The 15,177-nt window shown below is 40.4% G+C and overlaps 1 pseudogene; it reads right to left on the minus strand.

Annotated features, from left to right (window-relative positions):
• Positions 1-5,385: 5,385 nt before the first annotated feature.
• The window catches only part of LOC140955635 (uncharacterized), a 121,835-nt pseudogene continuing 112,043 nt past the window's right edge, over positions 5,386-15,177 (minus strand).

Raw genomic sequence — 15,177 nt, forward strand, 5'->3', positions numbered from 1 at the left:
GTTTTGAAACTCGAGGCAAATCTAACCTCTTACGCAATTTTACGTAACAGAATTGAAACCCAGACCAAACGATCTCGAAATGACCTCAAATTCAATATTTAGTATTGCAATACTATGAAAACACCAAAAATCAATTTATAGGTCGCTCTATAATGTCTAGGTACCCAAACCCCTTGTATGATCAGTTTGCGGCAGAATTGAACCTCCAATTAAAACCTCCAGAAACCGATATCAAAATAATCCCAAATTTAATATGTGATGCAATCGTATACCCAATACTCAGAATATGAAGTTTCAATAGATTCCAAGGTGTTTTACCTAGGGTTCACTAATAGTAGTGTTTTGCGGCAGAATTGAAACTCGAATTAAAACCTCAAGCAAATAATATCAGAATAAGCCCAAATTTGATATATCATGCGATCCCACCCCCAATAGACTGAATATGAAGTTTGAATTGATTCCGAGGTGGTTTGCTTATGGTTCACCAAGATTTGTGTTTCTGCTGCAAAAATTGAATGATCCTTCAAATTTCAACTAATCACTCTTTTCTCTATTTCTTTCTGATTTTTTTTTTCCTTTTAACAAACTGATATGATTAGAGGCAGTAACAAGATGAAATATAAACTTTTTTTTTTTTTTTTTTTGCTTAGATGACACAGACACGAAGAACAAGAAGATGGATGCAAACACTAAAAAACTTAAGGGACACTAAAAAAAAAAAAACGAAAATAACATAATGATATGACCTTGTTTCGGAGCCTAGCTCTGATACCAACTGATGCGAACCTCGTGATCGTCACGCAACCCACAATTAAGATTGAGATCTGATCCCGGAAAGCCGAAACAGGTCTGATATGAGTGCGACACAATGGAAACCTGCCCCAAGGCACTAACACTATTGGAATGAGTAGAATGACGCCACGAAGCCAGTTAATCTTCGATAAGTCAGATTCAGTTCGTTCAAGAACTGAAGAATGCAAGAATCACTCTCACACATTAAAACTGAAAAGTTCAGAATAATAATCATCAAAGCTGCCAAAATTTTGGCCTACATGAGTTTAAATAGTTCTTGAAAAGTTAACCCTAATGGACCCTTTATGTGGACTTATATGAGGTCCACTCAAAACTGGCCCAAAACCCTAAAATAAAAAGCCCATAACTTAATCCAAACAAGCCTTGGATCCTAGCTTAAAACAAAGTATGAATTAAGCCCAAACAAGCCTTAGGCTATAGCTAACAAAATAAAATAAAGGCCTTATCTCATGGCCCAAATAAGGTTGTATTGGACCCCTCTTGCACATGGATAAGATGTACTAGGATCTCCTCTTGATACTCCAATGGACCTTCCAATTCTGACTTGGTGGAAACCTTCAAAACCAATGCATTCAATGCGTCTTTCAATGTCTTTGTCTTGGACCGATTCATGGGTCCATTTGGAACATGTAATGGGTCCTTGCTGGTGTTTCTGGGCTGGTCCGCATCACTTGACCAAAGAAAGGATCTCATAATTTGCTCAACATTTTTCACTACTTGCCAAGGTAATAGGAATAGAGATGCCTAATAGACCTGGATGGAGAATAAAATTGAGTTAATTAGTTGTACTCGCCCTGCGAAAGAGAGTGTTCTGCATGTCCAATGGCGTACTTAAGCGGTAATTCGATCCATGAGGCCCTTACAATCAACAACCTTTAGTTTGGACGGGATAAGAGGCACTCCCAAATATTTCATAGGAAGCTCCCCCTCTCTAAACCCAAGAATATTGATAATCTGTTCCCTCTCAACACCTAACATACCGCTCAAGAAGATGTCACTTTTGTTTGGATTTGGATATAGACCTGATAGATCTTGAAACTCTGTGAGTACATTTTTGATCATACGAATTGAGTGTATATCCCCTTTGCTGAATATCATCAAGTCATCGGCAAAGCGAAGATGAGAAATTCTATCCTTGCATCTCCAGCGGAACTTGAAGTTTTGATTGGCACTCATACTGCAGAACAGCCCTGACAGGATTTCCATGCATAGGACAAACAAATATGGGGATAATGGATCACCTTGTCTCAGCCCTCCACCCCTTGAAAGTAACCTGCAAGTTCACCGTTGACGTTGATTGAGAATTGACATGATGTAACACAAACCATGATCCAATCAATGACTATTCTAGGGAATCCCATTTTTATTAACGTAGCATGATGTGCCGTGAATGATTTGAAAATCGGCAACAATGATTATAATGAAAATGGATGAAGGATGAGATTGTTTGGTTGGATTCGCCAAATCAGAGTTTCTCGGTCAAAGTAGCTTGGGAACAACTAAGAATTCATCATCAGATGGTTGATTGGCATGACATCGTGTGGTTCAAGAATGCTGTCCCAAGACATGCATTTCTTCTTTGGGTGGCTATACAACGGAAACTCTCAACGCAGGATAGACTTCATCGGTTTGGTATTCATGGTCCCAATAGGTGCTCACTTTGTCTCCGCAATAATGAAGATCACAACCACTTGTTCTTTGAATGCTCCTTTACGAAAGCATTATGGTGGAATGTTTGTGACAGATGCGACATCCCAAGAATGACAAAAAGCTTGGATGAATGGATTCGATTGGCCACTGTCTCTTAGCATGGCAAAAGTTTCGCCAACTTTTCTCGTAAACTGGGTTTCGCAGCTACAGTGTATTGTATCTGGCAAGAACGAAACGCAAGGATCTTTGCAGATGTGTCTAAAGCTTCGAATTTGGTTTTTGATCAAATCGAATGTATCATTCGCGATAAGCTTGTTTTGATGAGGAATGTTCAACGAACAGATGAAAACATAAGGATCCAAAGACTTTGGAGGGTCAATAACATGGACTCTTAATTTGATGTTTAGCTGGTTGTTTTTGTACCCCTAGCATATCTAGTTGCTCTAAGGTTTTGTTTTGTTATGTGGCTAGCCTGTAGCCATTTTGTTGGTTTTCGTTTCTGTTCACATTGTAAATCTTTGGGTATGCCATTATATTCTTTGTATCATTTTCTTTTAATACATAAGTCAGCTTACCAAAAAAAGAAAATGGATGAAGGATGGGTCTGGTTGTGTTGTCTTTCTTTTGGTATTTAGGCTGGATTGTAGTGATTTAAGGTAAATAAGATGGAGATAAACTAGAATGATACTTTGATAAGTCGATCTGGACGCCACAAAGATCAATCTAGGATTTCGACGCCACACTCTTTGTGATTGAAGAGTGATAAGTCAGGTAGGGTTCTTCACAAAACGAATTTGGAAGAACAACTCTTAATTCTCTGAATTAAGTTTTCAAATCTTGGCCAAAAGTGTTTTCTTCATATTCTGATACATATTTATCTTTGGAACATCCCTCCAAAGTTAGGTGAATTTCAACATGACAGAAGTCAAGCCTAAAAACTAGACTTTTAATAAAGCAAGTAGACAAATTTAACTAAACAGACGTTTTTTTTTTGACATTTCTAAAACATATGCAGACTAAATTTAAAACAGCCATAACTTTTGACACAAAAGTCCAATGCAATCATGGTTGGACAATATAGAAAGATCACGTTCTGAACTTGAATTTTACCTACATAAATCTTGTTTTTCACATTGCATTGGATGACTTCAAATTCGGGTTCAAATCCATCTATTGTTCTGACCGTAAACAGCATCAATTCCTTCACTTGCATTATCAATCCAAATACAAGTAGCCCAGCTTGAAAAGAACCATTAAGGGGCTTTTTCCCATCTCCAAGTTCCAATTGTAGGCAAATAAGCACCCTTGAACCAATTTCAAACTGATTGCTAATTTTTAACTCGACGCAGCTTCAATCATTGCATTTGATTCGTCAAGGCCCGTTGTAGTTGTTTCGCTCTCGCTCTTGTCATTGGACCATATGAATCCTCTTGCATATTAGATTCAGCTTTACGAGATGGATTATAATTCCCATGATGCACATCATCAGCCCCGGGTTGAAAATGATTTGTCCTCAAATCAGAATCGTCATCATCATCCAAGTACGGAGATAAGTCTTTTCACATTAAAAGTAGCTGATACGTTGTAATCACCAGGAAGATCTACCTTATTACGCATTGTCAATTCACCTTCTCTATAATACGAAATGGACCGTCAGCTCTTGGCATGAACTTCGACTTACGTTTGCTTGGAAATCTGCCCTTGCTAATATGAATCCAAACAGGATCTCCAGGTTCAAGCCTGACCATCTTTCGCCCCTTGTTAGCTTGTTTAGCATACTTTGTTGTTTTCTCCTCAATATGTAGTCGAACCTCAGTTTGTGGATGACATGCGTACTGAAAAAGTAACTTTGTTCCAAGTTTCCTCCAAAGAGTCTTCCAAAAGTGGCTTAAGAAACTTTGTATCACGATCAGAGACAATGCTTTTAGGAATTCTTATGCAAACTAACAATCTCTTGAAAGAACAAATCAGCAACATGTACTGCATCGTCAGTTTTCATACAAGGAATGAAATGGGACATTTTGGAGAATCGATCAACCACACCATTATTAAATCCTTCCCACGTTGTGTTCTTGGTAATCCAAGTACAATTTGAAAATCGACTTTAGAAAACAATACAGCACCATGTAACTCATCAAGCAAATCATCAAGTCTGGGTATAGAAAATCGATACTTAACTGTTATTTTGTTGATAGCACGGCTGTCCATACACATCCTCATGGTACCATCTTTCTTCGGAACAAGCAAAGTAGGTACGGAACATGGACTAACTGATTCTCGCACATAGCCCTTCTCTAAGAGCTCACCGACCTGCCTTTGAATCTCTTTCGCTTCCTCTGGATTACATCTGTATGCTAGTCTATTAGGAAGTGAAGCTCCCGGCACCAAATCAATTTGATGCTCAATACCACGAATAGGTGGTAATCCTTTAGGTAATTCATCTGGAAACACATCTTTAAATTCTTCAAGTAATTCCTTAATCTGTCTTGGTAAGTCCAATCCTTCTACTTGTATTAGTTGCTTTGCCCAGACCATGAAAACAATCCCTGTTGCGGCTAATGCTTGTTTGATGTCTCCTTTTTTGGCTAACAACAGCCCCTTTCGTGATGTCACCTCCTTTTGTTGGCTTCGTAACTGATCCTCTCTAACTTGTTGAGAACTCAGTGGTAACAAGTTCACCTTCTTTCCATTCAGCATAAAAGAATAAGTGTTCTTTTCGTCCATTGTAGGTCACATCCTTATCAAACTGCCATGGGACGACCCAGCAACAAATGGCTAGCTGACATTGGTGCAACATCACATAAAACCTCCTCATGATAGGTTTTAATGGAAAAAGGTACACGAACTTGCTTTGTCACCCGAATCTCCCCATTCTCATTCAGCCATCGCAAACTATAGGGTCTGGGATGTGGAAGGGTAATTTTAAACCCAATTTCTCCCCAAGGTAGTTGACGCAACATTAGTGCAACTTCCATTATCAATGATCATCCCGCACACCTTATCTCGAATCTGACATCGAGTATGAAAGATGTTCTCGCGTTGCTCATCACTAACGTCAATTTGTGCATTCAGAACCCGTTGAACAACCAACAAATCTCCCTTCACTGATTCGAAATCCTCTTCTTGTTCAGCCACTTGTACCTCATCTTCGTCTTCAGTTTCAACCTCATCTCCACTGATCAGCTCTCCATGATCCCCATGCAAAATCATCACCCTTTTATTTGGACATTCAGAAAGCAATATGCCCATGTCCCAAGCACTTGAAGCACTTAATGTCCCGAGACCTTCCTAGGGTGTTGAGGTTCTGTCACCTTCTCCTTTCCCTTCAAAGAATCAGAACTGGTATTCCCTTGCTAAACTCCACCTTCTCATCTTGTTTAGGTGTGCTCCATGTTTGTGTAGGCGTAGAAACAGCCCTTGTCGCGCTTGACGTAGTTTCCACCAGTTCGGGACACCTCGTCTCTGTTGCCTCTCTACTCGGGTTGCAAGCTTTATAACATCCTCAAGGAAGATGTATGGCTGTAACTCAACAACATTAGCTATATCCTTCCTCAACCCTCCAAGAAATCTAGCTATTGTTTGCTCTTGAGGTTCCATCAATTCACATCGAATCAGCAGCAGCTCAAACTCTTTCACATACTCTTCCACAGTCAAAGATCCTGTCGCAAAGTTTGAAGTCTGATGTATAGCTCCTGTTTATAGTAATCAGGAACAAAATCTCTTCTTCATCACTCTTTTTCATAGTTGCCCATGTTGCAATCTCCTCCTCTTCATCCTTCTCCTCTGAATCTTTAAGTTTTCCCACCATAAAAGAGCATAATCTGTAAACTCAAGTGCTGCCACCTTGCACTTCCTTTCTTCAGAATATTTCATACCATTCAAACACCTTTTCAACCTTCTGAATCCACTCCAAGTATTCCTCAGGTGAACTACTTCCTCTAAACGGTGGAATCTTAAGTTTGAGACCATTAGGAGGATTATAATTCTGCCTTCTTGGTCTGACCCTATCATCAGCCTCATCAATCCCATTTGGATCTTCGTCAGCTTCTATAATATCATTTCGTGGCACCCTAAGTGCTTGCCTCGGTTGGGGTTGCAAATTATTTCTTTGCATCCTTTGTATAAGGGTATCCAACAGTTCACGAATTCCCGTCATCTCATCCCGGATCTCAGCATGAGATCGTTGTAAGCCCATAACCTGTGCCTGTTCCAAACTTAACCCTCTTGGCAAATCTTCTTTATCTCCAGCCATAGTTAAGTTTATCAACCTCAATTCCAGCAAACCTTTCTTCTTTTTTTTTTTTTTTTTTGGCTCCCGCCTAAGATCGCAACTGATTGCTCTGATACCAGATGATGTGCCGTGAATGATTTGAAAATCGGCAACAATGATTATAATGAAAATGGATGAAGGATGGGTCTGGTTGTGTTGTCTTTCTTTTGGTATTTAGGCTGGATTGTAGTGATTTAAGGTAAATAAGATGGAGATAAACTAGAATGATACTTTGATAAGTCGATCTGGACGCCACAAAGATCAATCTAGGATTTCGACGCCACACTCTTTGTGATTGAAGAGTGATAAGTCAGGTAGGGTTCTTCACAAAACGAATTTGGAAGAACAACTCTTAATTCTCTGAATTAAGTTTTCAAATCTTGGCCAAAAGTGTTTTCTTCATATTCTGATACATATTTATCTTTGGAACATCCCTCCAAAGTTAGGTGAATTCAACATGACAGAAGTCAAGCCTAAAAAACTAGACTTTTAATAAAGCAAGTAGACAAATTTAACTAACAGACGTTTTTTTTGACATTTCTAAAACATATGCAGACTAAATTTAAAACAGCCATAACTTTTGACACAAAAGTCCAATGCAATCATGGTTGGACAATATAGAAAGATCACGTTCTGAACTTGAATTTTACCTACATAAATCTTGTTTTCACATGCATTGGATCACTTCAAATTCGGGTTCAAATCCATCTATTGTTCTGACCGTAAACAGCATCAATTCCTTCACTTGCATTATCAATCCAAATACAAGTAGCCCAGCTTGAAAAGAACCATTAAGGGCTTTTCCCATCTCCAAGTTCCAATTGTAGGCAAATAAGCACCCTTGAACCAATTTCAAACTGATTGCTAATTTTTAACTCCGACGCAGCTTCAATCATTGCAATTTGATTCGTCAAGGCCCGTTGTAGTTGTTTCGCTCTCGCTCTTGTCATTGGACCATATGAATCCTCTTGCATATTAGATTCAGCTTTACGAGATGGATTATAATTCCCATGATGCACATCATAGCATCAACAAAATCCCACCGAACCGAGTCATAAGCCTTCATCAGATCTACTTTCATGGCACAACGAGCAAGACCCGTAGATTTATGATAGCCTTTCATTAGCTCCTGAGACAAAAGAATATTGTCGTTGATTCTCCGTCCAGAGATAAAAGCTGTCTGATACGGACCTACTAAGGATGGCAAAACGACTTTCATTCTCCCGGCTAGAATCTTCGCAATGCATTTGTATACTGTATTGCAGCAAGATATAGGACGGAAATCTGTCAACCTCGTAGGATTAGCAACTTTAGGGATAAGGGAAATGGATGTAGCATTCATTTCTTTAAGCATTCTACGAGTCTAAAAGAAGGAGCTAACATCTTTGATTACATCTTCCCCCACTATATGCCACATTCTTTTGAAGAAACCTGCGTTGAAGCCATCCGGACCAAGGGCTTTGTTGTTTTTCAAACTAAACATAGCATGCTTAATCTCCTCCCTTGTTACTTCTTGTGCTAGTACATGTTGTTGTGTCGAAGACAGTTTGCAGTTAATTGCCGATTGCATCACTTCCTCGTTCAAGACCCTAGGCATCTGTTTCACTCCCAACACACGCTGGAAGTATGCAATTACTTCTAATTTGACTGCCTCGTGTCCTTCAACGACTTCCCCATCCTCTTATTTCGATTCCGTCTTCCATTTATTGATTTGTGGAAGTAGCTAGTATTCTGATCCCCCAAGCTCAGCCATTGTATCCTTGCCTTTTGTTTGAAAAAACTCTCTTCCTCCTTGACGGTAGAAGCATAGTTACAAACAACATCTCTTTCTCGCATGCGTAAAGTTGGATTCTCAAGCGCTGTATGCAGCTCTTGTTGAGCCTTATCCATTTGATCTTTTGCATCTTTGACTCTATCTGAAATATTGGAGAAGTGAGTCTTATTGAAATGTTTAAGTTCCTGCTTTAGCTTCCTTAGTTTGCAACACAACTAATACATTGGACAACCCCCCGAATGCTGATCCCATACTTTCTTCACCAAGGGCATGAACTTGTCATGATCCATCCACATATCGAAGAATCTGAATGGTTTCTTTATGTTCTGAACATTGCCAGTAACCTTTACCACCATGGGAGAATGATTTGACATACCAGCAGGCAAGAATCTCGCTTCCGACAATGGGAAGTGCATATTCCACTTCTCATTCACAAACACTCTATCTAGCTTCCGTATAATCAGATTCTCAATACATTGGTTCGTCCATGTATAATGCATACCAGAATACCGAAGATCATCCACTTTCGCATCTCGAATACATGTTTCCAACCTGTCCATCTGACCATCCCACGTAGTAGACCCTCCTGACCTTTCTGGCGGGTTGCGGATAGCATTAAAGTCACCCATAAGAATCCATGGGGTTAACTCCCATTCAGCACTACGACTCACTATATCAAACCATAATATCTCACGTAAGGATGTATTATTGTCTCCATAAATGATTGAAGTATTAAAACAAATATTGGTAGCTAATATAGTGACAGAAACATGGATAGCCTGGTCTGACAAAACGCAGACATCCACCTTCACCACATCAGCATTCCAACAAACCCAAATACGACCACGGGAAGAGAAATCATAATTGTAAAAGAATGACCAATTACGCAGAAGAAGATTAGAAATATTATCTTTATTCTTTTCTCTAACCCGAGTTTCAACCAAACCAAAAAAAACCATCCTCTCTTGATGGATTAGCCGACGTAATTATGAATGCTTTATGGGGTCAGTCAAACCTCTAACATTCCAACATCCAATCATCATATGAAAATAGGGAGGAGTACAAACAGCAACATAAAGGTTACCTTGACATGCCACCCCGCGGGGAACCAGATTTCTTATTCTTCTTTGAACCCTTTTTCTTTTTCTCCAGAGAGTCTCCAGCCTTAATAGCTGGCTGATTAACAGTTTTCCCATCGGTGGAATTCAGAGTTTGTGGACTTGTCGGGATTAGTGATGTCGGCTCCTTCTCATTTCGTTCTCCACTTATATCACCTCCCATTGCTGCAACATCAACATTCAGCTCATGACTAATAGTAGAGAGAACCTGGTTCACGGTCGCACAAGCATCTGTATTGGAGACAACTAAACTTTGATCTAAAGCAGTACATGTAGCTCCTTCCTCTTGCTCCATGTCTCTCAAAACATGAGGAGAGGTGGGAGTCTTGTCTTCATGGAAAATAGCATTGCACACATCTGATGTCACATGATCATTACAATCAGACGTATGTATCCCAGATGTTGAGCACCCATTCTCATTCTCATTCTTATGCGCTTTAGATGCACACAGACCATTCTCACCACTTACAGAACCCTTATTTCGTTTAACAACTACCTGCCATTGAAACTGATTCTGTTTGTTATCCGCAGATTTAGAGATCACAGCTCCTACTTTCCTCGCACCCTCTACCACCACTGTAGGATGAGCAACTTTATTAGTAGTGCATATCGTTGTGGTGTGTCCAAAGATGTTGCAGTTATTGCACCTTGATGGTATCCATTCATAATCAGCTGAGATTGTTACGAATACCCCATTTGGACAGTGAAGGTCGTATTCCTTAACCAGCGTCTTTGAAGCATCTATCTCAACGCAAACTCTTGCGTAGCTAAGCCTTTTACGCAACAATGTAGTACAATCAGCATGAAGGGGAACCCCAATAGCACTCGCTATACAACTCAGCCCCTTAATAGTCCAATACTCAATAGGAACATTATACAACCTATGGCACTCTCAGGTCAGTTTCGGTATAATTAAGATCTGCGGCGATCCAACCGTTAAACTGTGCTGATTTTTGAATATGTTATACATAACATGTGTATCTTCCTTTGAACCGTTGGGATGTTTGAACTGATCGGTGTTCCAATCATAGTGCTGGTTACTTATTAGTGCTTCTTGGACTGAGTTTTTTCTAGTATTTATATGCTGCCAAATTGTCTTTGTGTTCTGCTGTCAAATTTGTTCCAATGGTTAGCTCTGACATTGAACAACACAATGGAGTTAAATCTGGACATACTTTACAATTAGAGCTTCAAGACATGCTAAATAGTCATGACATGAATCCTGTGTTGGGTTCTAAAGGTGATGAGTTGAAGGTTGGGTCTAAGCAACAAGAACAGCTACACCTTAGCCCCAAATTTAATTTTTTAAATGCTTTGAAGGGCTCTGATGTTGATGACAATAAGGGTAGGATGTCCCTTGATATGAATCCAGTCCGTAACTTGCATTTTGCTCCCCCCCCCCAATAACTGATGGTCGTGTGACAGTAGCTCCTCCACTTGATGTGTTTGAGGATGGCTGTGAACTTTGGAAATCTACTCTAGTTGGTCATTTCGTGGGTCAGAAATTACCCTATCCTGTTGTTAATTCTATTGCTAAAAGAATATGGGGCTCCCACGGTCTATCCGAAGTTTTATCTTCTGATAATGGATTCTTTCTCTTCACTTTTGATTCTGTCGATCGCGCCACTAATGTTCTGGAGAGAGAGCCCCATGGCACATGGCCAACAGACCTTTGGTGCTTAAACGTTGGCATCCGAAAACATGCAATTTTTTGAAAGATGATCTGGATAGAGTTCCGGTATGGGTTAAGCTCTACAATGTTCCTCTCGAGTATTGGACTGTTAAGGGGCTGAGTTGTGTAGCGAGTGCTATTTGGGGTTCCCCTTCATGCTGACCTTACTACATTGTTGTGTAAAAGGCTTAGCTACGCAAGAGTTTGCGTTGAGATAGAAGCTTCGAAAACGCTGGTGAAGGAATACGACCTTCGCTGTCCAAATGGGTTATTCATAACAATTTCAGCGGATTATGAATGGATTCCTTCAAGGTGCAATAATTGCAATGTCTTTGGACATACCACAGCGATATGTGCTACCAGTAAAGTTGATGATCGTACAATGGGGGCAGAGGGCAAAAGGAAAATAGGAGCTGTGAACTCTAAACATGCAGATAATAAGCAGAATCAGCTTCAATGGCAGGTAGTTGGTAAACGAAATAAGGGTGTTACGATTGGTGAGAAATGATTGTTTGGCATCTAAAGAGCTTAATTGTAATGAGAATGGTTGTTTAGCATCTGCTTTACATAGTGCTGATTGTAATACGAATGAATCTGCGACATTAGATGTGCCCAATGCTGGTTGTTATGAAGATGAAAATCCTACCTCTCCTCTTATTTTGAAGAGCTTACGAGCAGACATGGTGCCGGAGGAAGGGGATGCATGTACTTCTTTAGATCAAAGTTCAACCATCTGTAATGCAACCATGAACCCTGTTAGTCATGAGGTGAATGTTGATATTGGAGTTATGGGAGGTGGTACAGGTAAGGAAGATGATGATAAGGAGTCGACGTCACTGATCCCAACAAGTCCGCAAAGTCCGATTTCTTCTGACGGGGAAACTTTTATTAATCAGTTAGCTAGCAAGGCTAGAGACTCTCTAGGAAAAAAGAAAACGGGTTCTCCAGGCTTTTCAAAGAAGAGTAAGAAATCTGGCTCCTCGAGGGGGGGCAAGTCAAGGTAATCCGTGTGTTGATGTTTGGTACTCCTCTCTATTTCCCTATGATTATTGGATGTTGGAATGTTAGAGGTATGAATGATCCCATAAAGCATTCAGAACTGCGTCAGCTCATCCATCAAGAGAGGATGGTTTTTTTTGGTTTGGTTGAAACTCGGGTTAGAGACAGGAATAAAGATAATGTTTCGCAACTTCTTCTGCGTAATTGGTCATTCTTGTAATAATTATGATTTCTCTTGTCGTGGTCGTATTTGGGTTTGTTGGAATGCTGATTTGTGGTGAAGGTGGATGTTCTGGGAATGTCAGACCAGGCTATCCATGTTTCTGTCATGATATTAGCTACCAATTATCTGTTTTAATACTTCAATCATTTACGGAGACAATAATGCATCTGTACGTGAGGCTTTATGGTCTGATATTGTGAGTCGTAGTGATGGATGGGAGTCAACCCCATGGATTCTTATGGCGACTTTAATGCTATCCGCAACCAGTCAGAGAGGTTAGGGGGGTCTTCTACGTGGGCTGGTCATATGGACAGAATTGGAAACATGTATACGTGAAGCGAAAGTGGATGATCTTCGGTATTCAGGTATGCATTATACTTGGACGAACCAATGTCCTGAGAATATGATTATGCGGAAAACTAGATAGAGTGCTTGTGAATGAGAAGTGGAATATGCGCTTCCCATTGTCGGAAGCGAGATTCTTGCTTGCTGGTATGTCAGATCATTCTCCCATGGGTGGTAAAAGTCACTGGCAATGTTTCAGAACATAAAGAAACCATTCAGATTCTTCGATATGTGGATGGATCATGACGAGTTCATGCCCTTGGTGAAGAAAGTATGGGATCAGCATTCAGGAGGTTGTCCAATGTATCAACTATGTTGCAAACTAAGGAAGCTAAAGCAGGAACTTAAACATTTCAATAAGACTCACTTCTCCAATATTTCCGATAGAGTCAAAGATGCAAAAGATCACATGGATAGGGCTCAACAAGCTCTGCATACAACGCCTGAGGATCCAACATTGCGTATGCGAGAAAGAGATGCTGTTCGTAACTATGCTTCTACTGTCAGGGCGGAAGAGTGTTTTTTCAGACAAAAGGCAAGGATACAATGGCTTAGCTTGGGGGATCAGAATACTAGCTACTTTCACAAATCAGTAAATGGTAGACAGAATAGAAATAAGCTTCTCTCGGTTACAAGGGAGGATGGAGAAGTCGCTGAAGGACACGAGGCAGTCAAATCAGAAGTAATTGCATACTTCCAGCGTGTATTGGGAGTGAAACAGATGCCTAGGGTCCTGAACGAGGAAGTGATGCAATCGGCAATTATTTACAAATTGTCGGCAACTCAACAGCATGTACTAGCACAAGATGTAACAAGAGAGGAGATTAAGCATGCTATGTTTAGTTTGAAAAACAACAAAGCTCCTGGTCCAGATGGCTTCAACGCAGGTTTCTTCAAAAGAATGTGGCACATAGTGGGAAGATGTAATCAACGCTGTTAGCTCCTTCTTCCAGACTCGTAGAATGCTTAAAGAAATGAATGCTACATCCATTTCCCTTATCCCTAAAGTTGCTAATCCTACGAGGTTGACAGATTTTTCGTCCTATATCTTGCTGCAATACAGTATACAAATGCATCGCGAAGATTTCTAGCTGGGAGAATGAAAGTTGTTTTTACCATCCTTAGTAGGTCCGTATCAAACAGCTTTTATCTCTGGACGGAGAATCAGCGACAATATTCTTTTGTCTCAGGAACTAATGACAGGCTATCACACAACTACGGGTCCTGCTCGTTGTGCTATGAAAGTAGACCTGATGAAGGCTTATGACTCTGTTCGGTGGGATTTCGTTGATGCTACGTTGATAAAAATGGGATTCCCTAGAACAATCATTGATTGGATCATGGTTTGTGTTACATCATGTCAATTCTCAATCAACGTCAACGGTGAACTTGCGGGTTACTTCCAAGGGGAGAGAGGGCTGAGACAAGGTGATCCATTATCTCCATATTTGTTTGTCCTATGCATGGAAATCCTGTCAGGGCTGTTCTGCAATATGAGTTCCAACCAAAACTTCAAGTTCCACTGGAGATGCAAGAAGGACATAATTTCTCATCTTTGCTTCGCCGACGACTTGATGATATTCAGCAAAGGGGATGTACATTTCAATCCGTATGATCAAAAATGTACTCACAGAGTTTCAGGTTCTATCAGGTCTATATCCAAATCCAAACAAAAGTGAAATCTTCTTGAGCGGTTCGTTAGGAGCTGAGAGGGAACAGATTATCAGTATTCTTGGGTTTAGAGAGGGGGAGCTTCCTATGAAATATTTGGGAGTGCCTCTTATCTTGTCCAGACTAAAGGCTGTTAATTGTAAGGGCCTCGTGGATCGAATTACCGCCAAAGTTCGACATTGGACCTGGAGAACACTCTCTTTCGCAGGGCGAGTACAACTGATTAACTCAGTCTTATTCTCCATCCAGGTCTATTGGGCATCTCTATTCCTATTACCTGGGGAAGTAGTGAAAAATGTTGAGCAAATTATGAGATCCTTTCTTTGGTCAGGTTCAGATATGAGCATTACCAGGGCTAAAGTGGCTTGGGATCAGGTATGTCTTCCAAAAAAGGAGGGGGGGCTAGGCATAAAAAGGATAGCAGAATGGAACAAGATTGCCTTGTTGAAACATATTTGGAACTTGTGCAATGACTCAGATGGCTCAATCTGGTCTACTTGGATCAGATCCAATCTCTTGCGAGGTAGGAATTTCTGGACAATCAAGGCGCCAGGAAGCTGCTCTAGGGCTTGGGGAAAGATTCTAAAGCTCAAATCCTTAGCATGGCCGAAGATGAAGCACGTCATCGGAGATGGAATGACA

Source organism: Populus alba, chromosome 5, assembly GCF_005239225.2.
Source record: "Populus alba chromosome 5, ASM523922v2, whole genome shotgun sequence".
Lineage (NCBI taxonomy): Eukaryota > Viridiplantae > Streptophyta > Magnoliopsida > Malpighiales > Salicaceae > Populus > Populus alba.